At 40.5% G+C, this 10,204-nt stretch overlaps 1 long non-coding RNA gene across 1 annotated transcript in view; it reads right to left on the bottom strand.

Annotated features, from left to right (window-relative positions):
- Positions 1–1,530: 1,530 nt before the first annotated feature.
- LOC110469602 (uncharacterized) overlaps positions 1,531–10,204 on the bottom strand; it is a 28,129-nt gene continuing 19,455 nt past the window's right edge. The window contains exon 4 of the long non-coding RNA XR_002465277.3: positions 1,531–1,680. This is a non-coding gene — a long non-coding RNA (uncharacterized LOC110469602). The remainder of the gene's footprint in view (positions 1,681–10,204) is intronic.

Raw genomic sequence — 10,204 nt, 5'->3', positions numbered from 1 at the left:
AGGACAAATTCATGCTTGGTTAAGTTAATAAAGTACCTTGTCTTCTGATGTGTTCCTGTGGGAAGTGGGAACCCCAAAGTGTGCATCACATGAACTGACTTCAATGCCTTTTCACATGGGACTCTCTGTTCTTTCCAGGGTGACCACTTAAAGGTTATTTCAAGTTCATACATCCAGTTTCTGGAAACGAGAGAGGGCAATGGATCAAAAACAACAGTGCAGTAGCTAAATACTGAAATGTAGAGCTGTCAATTAAAAATTACAAATAGACCAACAGAAGTGTATAAGTAACTTGGGGGCCCTTTCCTCTCCAGTTTTCTGGAGGTTCCAAAACACTGGACAAAACCAACATTGTTATCAAGAGCAAATACTATGCAAACCTGCCATAAGCACCAGTTTATTTACCATAATTACAGTGTTCAGAATCTTGAGTAAGAACAAACTTAACAAAGATTGGACACCTGACTTTCCCTGCCAAGCTAACAATCTCTGTGTAAGAGTTTCTTTTCTGGAGACTCCTGGGAAACAGAAAGGGGGAGGAAAGCAGCTTACCCTGCTATGCTAACAGCCACCAGCAAGGGATAATTCTCTCTCTCCTTTCTCATTCACAATGGTGTGCTGGAAACAGATTTATTTTGAGCTTCCAGTGCCTAATAACAGCTGTTATGCATTTTTTTCCCTCTACCCTGACACAGTGATGTTATCCTGCTTAACTCTGCAACTCCTTGTGACATAAAAACTCACCCACCACGACATTCTCTAATGCTGTGCCAAACTGGCAGGGACCTGGGGCTCCAGGGTATTCCCAGTGCTCACTGCACTGGATTTCACTCCCCCAGTGCTAAGGGGCACAAGTCACCACAGGGAAATTGCTCACAATCACAGAAACCCCAGCAAATAGGAAATGCCCCATTTTAATGCCAAGGCTGGCAGAGCTTTGCCTTCAGACAGCAGCATTTCAAGCAGAATTGCTCTGTTGTTTTTTTCCCCACATTAGGGACATTTTTCAGGCACTCCCAGAGTTCAACAGGACATTGGCTTTAAACCAACATTTCTAAATCCCATTCCTACTGAACTGCCCTCACCTTCTGCTCACATCTCCATGGATTTCCTGTGGCTTTGGCAGAATTTCTGATTCACCCATGGCTCCTCACACAGGCCCCAGATGGTGGGCTCAGACATGATTTTCTTAAGACAATTCTTCAGCATTATCGAGTGCCACAAATTTCACCAGTTTTCCAAATGGATTTGACTGGGGAGGGGATGTGGAAATGGGGAGAGATACTAAAATCATAATGAGCTTGTCCACAATTCCTATTTCCTTCTAGAATCAAAGAAGACTCATTGTAAAAAACTTTCTCAGTGTCTGATCCTTTTCAAACACAGATGCCACACACAGCTAGAAATCTTTATTTGTTCATAGTAAAAGATCATTAAGCATAAAAAAATCAGATATTTCTAGCAGTCATTTCTTCTTTTCCCCAAACACCCTCAAAAACAGAGTTTAAAAGGCAAACTCTTACTGTATACATGACTTACCTTGCAAAGTTCCTTATGGTTCTCATGAATTTCCCTTTTCATGTCCAAATCATCACATGTTTGTAACTTGGTACAGTGAACTGGTTTAGAGTTCAATTTAAAAGTGAAAAAAAGGGGGCAAAGAAACATGGGGCGATGGAGCTAAAAAAGGATATTTAGAAAACAGAGTAAATATTGATCACAAATAGTTTAGTTCATATTTTCTTATAGGTGAGCAATAAACTGGAAAAAAAAAAGCTGAAAATCTTCTTTCAGCCTTATTTTCTATGATCTGCAGTAGTTATGTCACACAAAGTGGTAGTTGAAAGAAATTCTACTTGTATTAAAAATGAAAAGCTTATGTCTCTCTTATTTAGGCAAACCCCCCATGGTTCAGCAGGCATAAAAGTATTTGTTTTTTTGATCTTGTTACCTGTTCTGTAAGTTTTTATAACCTTCTAATATATGAAGTAGCACACTGTGTAACAGCTTCTCCAGTTTTCTCTGAAAATCCTTCCCAAACAGCAGCTTAAGCTCTTTAAACACTTGTCCAACATCCTCTGCATGCATTGACTCCATGGAATGTCTTCCAATAATAAAGAAAAATAACAGCATGGTGTTTTATTTTTCATTTTCCCTGAGCTCAAAGTTGTATTTACAAGATAATGATCACTTAATGAGCAATTAACCCATCACATGCTTAAGACAGAAGTTGTTTATTCTGCATTTTTATAGCCAAAACAGAAAGGGTGGGTTCATTTTGGCAATTGCAAGCTGATTACTTTTGGTATTAATATGAAAATCTTAAATCAGTGGGACTACCCTGAATATTCCTGAAGACAGCAGCCACAGAGGAACATGTCAGCCTTTTCTTTCATTAACAAAATGAAATAAAGCAAGGAAACAAGCTGGAGTGAGCGTGTCATAAATATTTTTTGACAGAGGAGACACTCTTCATGCATTATTCCCCTGCTCACAAACTGGCTGATAGGCACCAAGTGGGTGAGCAGGAGGATGCCTGCTCTGATTCCTCTTTGATTCTCAGATTATTTTGCTCTTACAGGAGCAGCTGAGATGAACCCACAGGATTCTCTGTCTGCTCCCCAAATGAAAGCTTGTCTCTCCCTGAGCTTTCTCCAGGACAGAGTGAGCAATCAGGCTCTGGCTGTGGGCAGAGCTTTGTGCCCAGGGGCAGCACTGGCAGCCAGGCTAATTTATTAAAAAAATATGGATATTGATCTAGTACCGATATCCAACTGTGAGGGAGAGAAACTCTCTAACAGTTTAAAGTTAGACAGTGTGTGTTTATTGTGTGTGGGATCGCTCCCAAATCCACACTGCAGCTTCCAGGTGATTACAGAGTCCTTTTATCCATCCAAGTGTTGAATACCCAAAATACCAATCCATATTGATCATTTTGGTACATCCCATTCCTCACTTCCTATGCCAATCACTCCCAAAGCCATTCAGCATGCGTGGTTTGTCCCTTGGAATGGGTCGGTGTCCCTTCCATGGTGGGGGTCCCAAAATGAGGAAGTCAATGAAGTCTTCCTCATTCCGACCTTTCTACCTTTTCAATGCAAATATGACAAATGAACTCTTGGTAGAAGTCCCATTCTTTGTCTCCAGTTGGTTTCAGAACCAACATAATTATTATATAATTGTCTTATGTTCCTAAAAGCTCTTTGTCAGTTTGCGTATTCTTCATTATAAACCCAGCTAACTAAACATTGTGCTGACAAGCAATCAATTATTAGTTAACTACCAACTCTTAACTTCATCAAGGTCTACTCATTTATTTTAATTAACTCTAGTAAGGCTTATCTGAAATTTAGCTCCTCTAAAATCTCTAAATTCCTTAAAATTTATGTTTCAAGGCACAGCAGCACAGCCCAGGGCTCCACCTCAGCTAAACCAGCACAGGAATTTGGGGGTAGATATAATCCAGCCTTTAGAGGCCATGTTTGAAAAGAAACCATTTGGAGGAGTTCCTCATCTACCTGTAGAACAGCAGACAGCAGCCCAAGAGACCTTTTAAAATAAGACAGGGACCTTCCAAATTGGGAACATCTCAATATTGGGAAGGTCCACAATTCATTTTTTAAACCAAAGTACTGACCTAAAGCCACGTTTTCTGAAAAATAACTATGTTTCAGGGTGACACAAAACTTTGGGATTTGGTTTTTCTGCAGTTATTGTAATCATAGCTCCCAGTCAAATTGAAGAGCACGAGCTAATTGAGCTCAGAAGGAAATATATTCAGCTCAACCCCTGTTGAAGCATTGCCTCCTTCTTCATGCTGACTTCTATTTAAACATGGAGAATAGACTCCTATAAAAAAAAAGTGAATTTGAAACCATTTGGGATCGGCAGGATCAAAAAACAGCCACTGCTTCTTAAAAAGAATTGGTCAGAGGAGAACTAAATCAAGGGTAAAGCAGCAGGGCTAAGATCTGGGTGAGAAATAAGAGTACTGTTCAAATCTGTGGCATTGCTTTAGTCACTGCTCAGGCACTTTAGGCAAGAAAGAGATTTGGGAAGTGGATTGTCAACCAATATCACCTCAGACAGCTCCAGTGCAGCCGATTTACCCAGGTTTACAGCAGCTTTTGATCTCAGAGAATGAAGGATTTTCAGAAATCCTTTAAGTTCCAGAAGTGAGAGGAAGGTGATGCAGCTCAGGCTGGCAGGGAGCACAGAAACCATCCTCAGTACAGGGAGAAGCACAAACACACACAGACCAACAGAGCATCCCAAAAACTCCAACAGCTGCAGAAACAAGCTAGCAGCCATCAAATTCAAAGCAGAAGAGCTCCCTTCAGCCTCCCCGTTCTCTGGTTTAATTGTTGTCCATTCTCTCTCCAGGCTGCCTCTTCATGTGAAAGCTTTTCAAAGCTGCAAAACTCAAATGCACAGAGACTTCACATTTACTGCTGCTAAACACCTCTTCAGATCTTTCTGGAAGAAAGTGGTTAGAAAAAGAGATCATTGTTTTTTCATGAGGAAATCAAACTAACATGCAATCTATGTTCTCACACAGCTTTTCTTGTCTCCTCCACTCTCTCAGAAAACTTTTAAATCTGAGAAGCCAGTCAGATTCATGTTGTAAGGATTAGTTCTAAAAAGAGAGCACCATAAACTCAGAAATGAAAAAAAACTCATTTCCACTGTCCTTGAAAAGAACAGAGAACTACAGAACTATTTTTGCCCACAAAGCCTAAAAAAAGGGAAAAAGTTAAAAGAAGAGGATGAAATAATTTAAAATCAAATAGATATTTCTAGGTAGAGAAAATATACTGAAATAATTCCAAACAGGAACAAAGAAGATGCTCATCTCTTCTTGACTCCCATAGTTTTAAAATCCATGTCTTACTCTGACAATTCATGCTGACTTCTGGCACAAAGGATTCCAACCAACTGATAAAAAATCTTGGTGAAAAAAACTTAATATTTCAAATTCAGATTAACAAACATATCGCATCAAAGCTTTTTTCAAAAATGATGTAACGGTAGGCTATTCAATAAAGTTGTCATTGTTTTCTTTCCTGAATTCTCCATTCCAAAAGTTCCATTTTAGTTACTTTGATATATTTTATATTCACAATGAGCAGTTTGAATATAAGAAGAGAACAGAAATGATGAAGGATATTCCTAATATATCAATTAAAAACAATTCCTGACATGAAAGTTCTTTTTTGTAAAGTTGCAAATCCCAAGGAAAGTCTTAATAAACTCTGCTCCTGAGACAAATTTACTACCATAAACTATTGGTGCACTTATCTGCTAATTTGTCACATATCTTTTTTTTCCTCACATTTTTCTACAAAATTAGGGTAAAAAATAAATACTCAGCTGGAGGCTCTGAGTCCTTAAACAATATTCGGTGCCGCAGCTACATTTTAAGGTTCTATTTATGCAATGTAAATAGAATTTCTGGTAGTACTTAAAACATTAATCCAAACCAACAAGACTTAAGGGCACCTGCCAGTTCAGATTTCTGAGCAGCATTTTAGCTGACAGCAACTGTACGCTGCTTAAAAGTCAGTTTAATTTCTACATAGTGCAGAATAATTCTTAAGAAAGTCACTGAACTCCTGCTCTCTTGGAGACCCAGCCAAGGCATTAATTAGAGGTATTAGAGGTACCAATTTAGTAAGATGCTGGTTTCTAGTGAGGCTTCTGTGAGTTTCAGGTTTTCCCTGCCCAGCAGCTCTCAGTCATTACGGACTCCTCGCTGCTCCAGGGAGGAGGTTCAGGGCTCAGCCAGCCCAAAACCAGCACCTCCCACACGTGTCAGTGCACAGCAGAGCAGGAAGCTGCTGGATGGGAGCGCTGAGAAATAAATGAAAATAAATTCTGTGCTGGCTGCTGCTGCTGCAGAGCTTTGCTGCACCTTCATGGTGAAATGGGGTGGAGAGAGGTCGGTGCTACCAACACAGCCTGCTCTGATGTCATGAGCAGGGTGACCTAGAACAGAGACCAGACAGCGCTACAGAATAAATTAGGGATTTATTAAAGGATCTCCTCATGGATCCACCTTGGGCAGCACCAGAGCCCAGCCAGGGCTGCACCCAAATGACCCAAAATGGTCCCAAAATGCACGAGCGCTCCCGGGGGCTCTGCCTGGGATCAGTTCTGCTCCATTGGCACCTTGGAGTTCATTGTCCCATTCCAGCTCCAGCCCATCAGTCCCACCCTGCTTGTTTTTCTCTCTCCAGCCCACGCTGTTTGTGCTCCTGGGCTGAGGTTTGGATCATTTGTCCTTGGTGCCCAGCTGGAGCAGGAATTGTTTTGTCTCTGCTCTGTGCATAGCTCAGCATCCCATCATGTGAAGCCCAGACCCACACACTAAAGCAGCACAGAACCTGAAAAATAGAAAAGCCAAACCTGAGGCATCCCCTTGTGTCCCCAAGCCAAGGAATTGTCACCCCTGGAAGTCACAGCTGGACATTCCACAGACACTGGGACGTGGGGATTTGGCTCAGCTTTGATCAGGCAATAATTGTGCTCCGAGAACCTCCCCCAGAGCTGCATGGCAGAGTCAGCAGCACACAAAGTTCAAGACAGCGTTTCTCAGGATGGTTTTGCTCTGCTTCTGATGGCCCCTCCCCAGCAGCTCTGGCAGCACAAAGAAAGGAGGGTGTGCTAAAGCAAGTCCAGGTCCAGCTCTGGAATGACAAACGAGACAGGAGCATCAGGAATATGGTGCTGCCACAGCACAGAACCCACCTGATATTCTGACTGTAAGAGACACACAGAACATTTTTAGTTAAAAGTCTGGAATTAGACAGAGAAGGCAATAGTTACATACAATATGCAGCCAAAGGATCACTGAAGAATGTTAATTAAAACATTTTACCCCATTTATTACTCATGCACTATCCATAATTCTTAGATCTTGGAAAAGTCAGACTAATTTTACCATAACGATCTTCTTAAAGATGGCTGATAATTGGGAAATATAATTCTTACCAGAACTTTGGGGGTGAAGGTACACAATGAAAAACAAAATACCAAGGAACTCAGATTTTAGATACTAGGCTAATTTCACAGAAAAGAAAGCTTGCATATTTAGCAGGAAGCCATCAAAATTCAAAATAGAAGTTAGCTTGAAATAAATGATGCCTTATTTTAGTAAGCAAATTTTGTTTAATTGCTCTTCAGAAAGGAATTCAGCTTGTAATGGAAGATAAAGTTTTCAGTGAGCAGTGCATAATAACAAGCATAGCACAAACATAGCACAATAAAAACCATTCCCACCATGCATAAACTCAGTCCAGAGCATGGTGATTCAAAGATATCAGTCATCCTTACTAAAGCAGGGCCACGTTCTGACATGAAATCTGAACTGAATGCTTCTCTGAAGGACATTCAAATCCTTCCATAACACTTAAACCCAATTCACCACGATGCTATTCCCATTCTGTGCCTCTACACTGAAATCAAACAGCTATTTTAATTATTGCAGCACAAACAAGAGTTTCAGAGAGCTGGGGCCCTTTGGAGTGGTTTTGTGCCCGAGTTAACGAATGCAGCCAGTGGAACTCAATCCTCTCAGCTCCCTGGGTTGCCACAAAGAGCAAAACCAGAGATTTTCATGCCTTCTTATGGGAAAACTCTGCCTGGCTTCCATCCCCCCCAGCTCTCTCCCTGCTAAGAAACAATTGATCTGTCAGAGCTTCAAGATGGGCTGATGAAACAATGCCAGGACTGCGAGGATTATTACATCCCAGCATCTCCAGTCCACTTCCTTTCTATCCCCACTTCCACACAAGCTATTTAACTTGTTCTCCACTTTGTTTGTTTGTTCTGAAGTTTGTCTTTCCTCATTAGAGACATTTGCATTCCTAGGGAAATGCGCACCTGATTTACATATTTGTTAAATCCGGGAATATAAACAGTTTTGAGCATTAGTACACTGACAGAGTGTCACGATGTAAATAATGCAAGAGTCTCACAGTGATTTCAACACATCTCTCTCAGGCTAATTTGTACAAGTGCTCTGCCTTGTGGCATTATTCAGAAAATTATTTCCATGCAAGCCAAAAAGAAACAGTTACAAAAGAGAAAAAAAATCTTAACTTAGAATTTTGTCCAACTTCTTACAAAAAAAAGAGTTACGTGAGTGAGAGGAAAACATTAATAAGTCAAGCGAAAAATTTAAAGAAATAGAGTTAGATTTTCCATTCATTGTGAACAGTGCTCTGCTGCTGCCAGCTTTGCAGAGAAGCCTCTTGAGAGCAGAGCAATCAAACCCCAGAAATGCCATTGAGTCACTCAACATCTGAAGAGCTGAGAGCTGGTTCCAACCAAGAATCCAAGCTCAGACGAGCTCCAGCTACTGCATTATCTGCTCTATTGTCAGCCACAGAGACCAGGCAGCACCCTCAAACAGAGACTGCAACACTCAGATTTAAATACAGAACTGTCTGTGCCATCAACTGACCTCACCACTTCCCTCCTTGAGTTCTGTTTCTGAAATGTTGTTTTGTGGAAGACGAATCGCACCTTGATTTTCACAAGCCCACAAATGGCATTCAGCTTCAGAGATTATTTTCTTAACAGAAAGAAAGTTCTCCCTTCTTTTTGTGTCTTTCCTGCTGCTCTCCTTTGAATACAGGGAGAGCCCAGCACCACCAAATATTTATTTGTAGGTAAATAAGCTGGTGAGAAACACCCATTCAGACCAGAGCAAGAAGACAGATGAGTGATTTCAGGTTACCCTCAAGCAAGTCTGCTTTAGGAGATGCATCAACAAATATTCTCACAGGATAAAGGGCAAAATGTTCCTTTTCCCCAAAACTGAAAATGTCAGCCCTGGAATGTCATGGGAGAGATGGGAACCAAACATGTGGTTGTAATTCTGCAAAAACAACATTATTGGACCTTCAGTGGTTAAAATTACACAAGTGACAGCACCAGAGTCCCTGTTCTGAAAACTTTCTCCCCTCCTGGTTATCATTACTCCTTAGGAAGAGAACATTAAATAAAGTTCACTCTGTATCCTCTTACGAAATAAAAGGCATACTTGCTTTTTCATAAAGCAATAATAATAACTTCATATAGTATCTATGAATATAAATAAGCTCATAATCATTATTGCTAAATATAGAAGAACAAAAACCCAATTCTTTATTTTATATATATTTTTTCCCCTGCAAAAATAGGGGTAATTTAAAAATCAGATACTGGTACAAACATATTGAAAAATATCTCCATGTCATAAACACAGTAATGCAAGTCTGGCTTTGAATATTAACATCTCAGATTTGGGATTTTAAATCATGTGTAGAGTGTGTACACTGTGAAAAACAGAATATTGTTGCTCAGAAGATTAATCAAGAACAGAAGCCAACTTGGAAAAACAACCAAAAAACCAGATAGGCCTTCAAAGATATTTTTCCTCCAAAATCTTTAAATCAAGCTAAACATGAAAAATGAAGTCAAATACAAATACATCAAGTTAAATCTGAAATATGACAGATGAAACAACTGAAAAATACCCAGATGTGTGTTTCTTGTGCTGATAGACCAGAAAAGTGTGGAGCCTTTGCTTAGAGACCTTTACCCCTGTCCCGTTTGAACAGGATGTGATGCTTTTTCCTTTTTTCAGAAGCTCAAGGGCACCCTGGCAATGGAGTATTCTGTAATTTGTGCAGAAAGGAAGATTTCCATGGCAAATCAGCACCGTGCAGGGTGAGACTGAGCTGATGGCTGGAGATGGGAAACCCCAGGGAGGAGCTCAGAGTTTATCCCTGGATTTATCTTCCCCCCTCAGGCTGCTGAGGGGAAAGGGGGACTGGGGCACCAGCAAAGCAAATGGAAGAAATAGAGTTAGAATTATAAAAACATGAGTTTGCAGGGGTAGGTTTAGGGCTGTAGTGAATTTTCTTGGATTAAATGAGCCACAGGCTGCTGAAGGAAACAGCAGAAGCTCAGGACAAATAAAGGAAACCCTTTGCCTTAGAAAAGTCTTGGGAAATGTTTCTCTGGAATTCAAAGTACTGAGAACAGCAAGGTCCTCTCGTTAGGAAATCACACAGCATCCAGACAATCTATATTTATAGGTAAAAGTGAGGTAAGATATTACTGTTATCCCAACATCCATCTCCTCTCAGGTACTACAGAGCAAGGCCATTAAATTTTCCATATTTTCATTGCTTTTTCTCCAAAACTGGGGATGTCA

This window comes from Lonchura striata, chromosome 14 (genome assembly GCF_046129695.1).
Source record: "Lonchura striata isolate bLonStr1 chromosome 14, bLonStr1.mat, whole genome shotgun sequence".
NCBI classification, from domain to species: Eukaryota; Metazoa; Chordata; class Aves; order Passeriformes; family Estrildidae; genus Lonchura; species Lonchura striata.
This window is presented reverse-complemented; position numbering and strand designations above follow the sequence as displayed.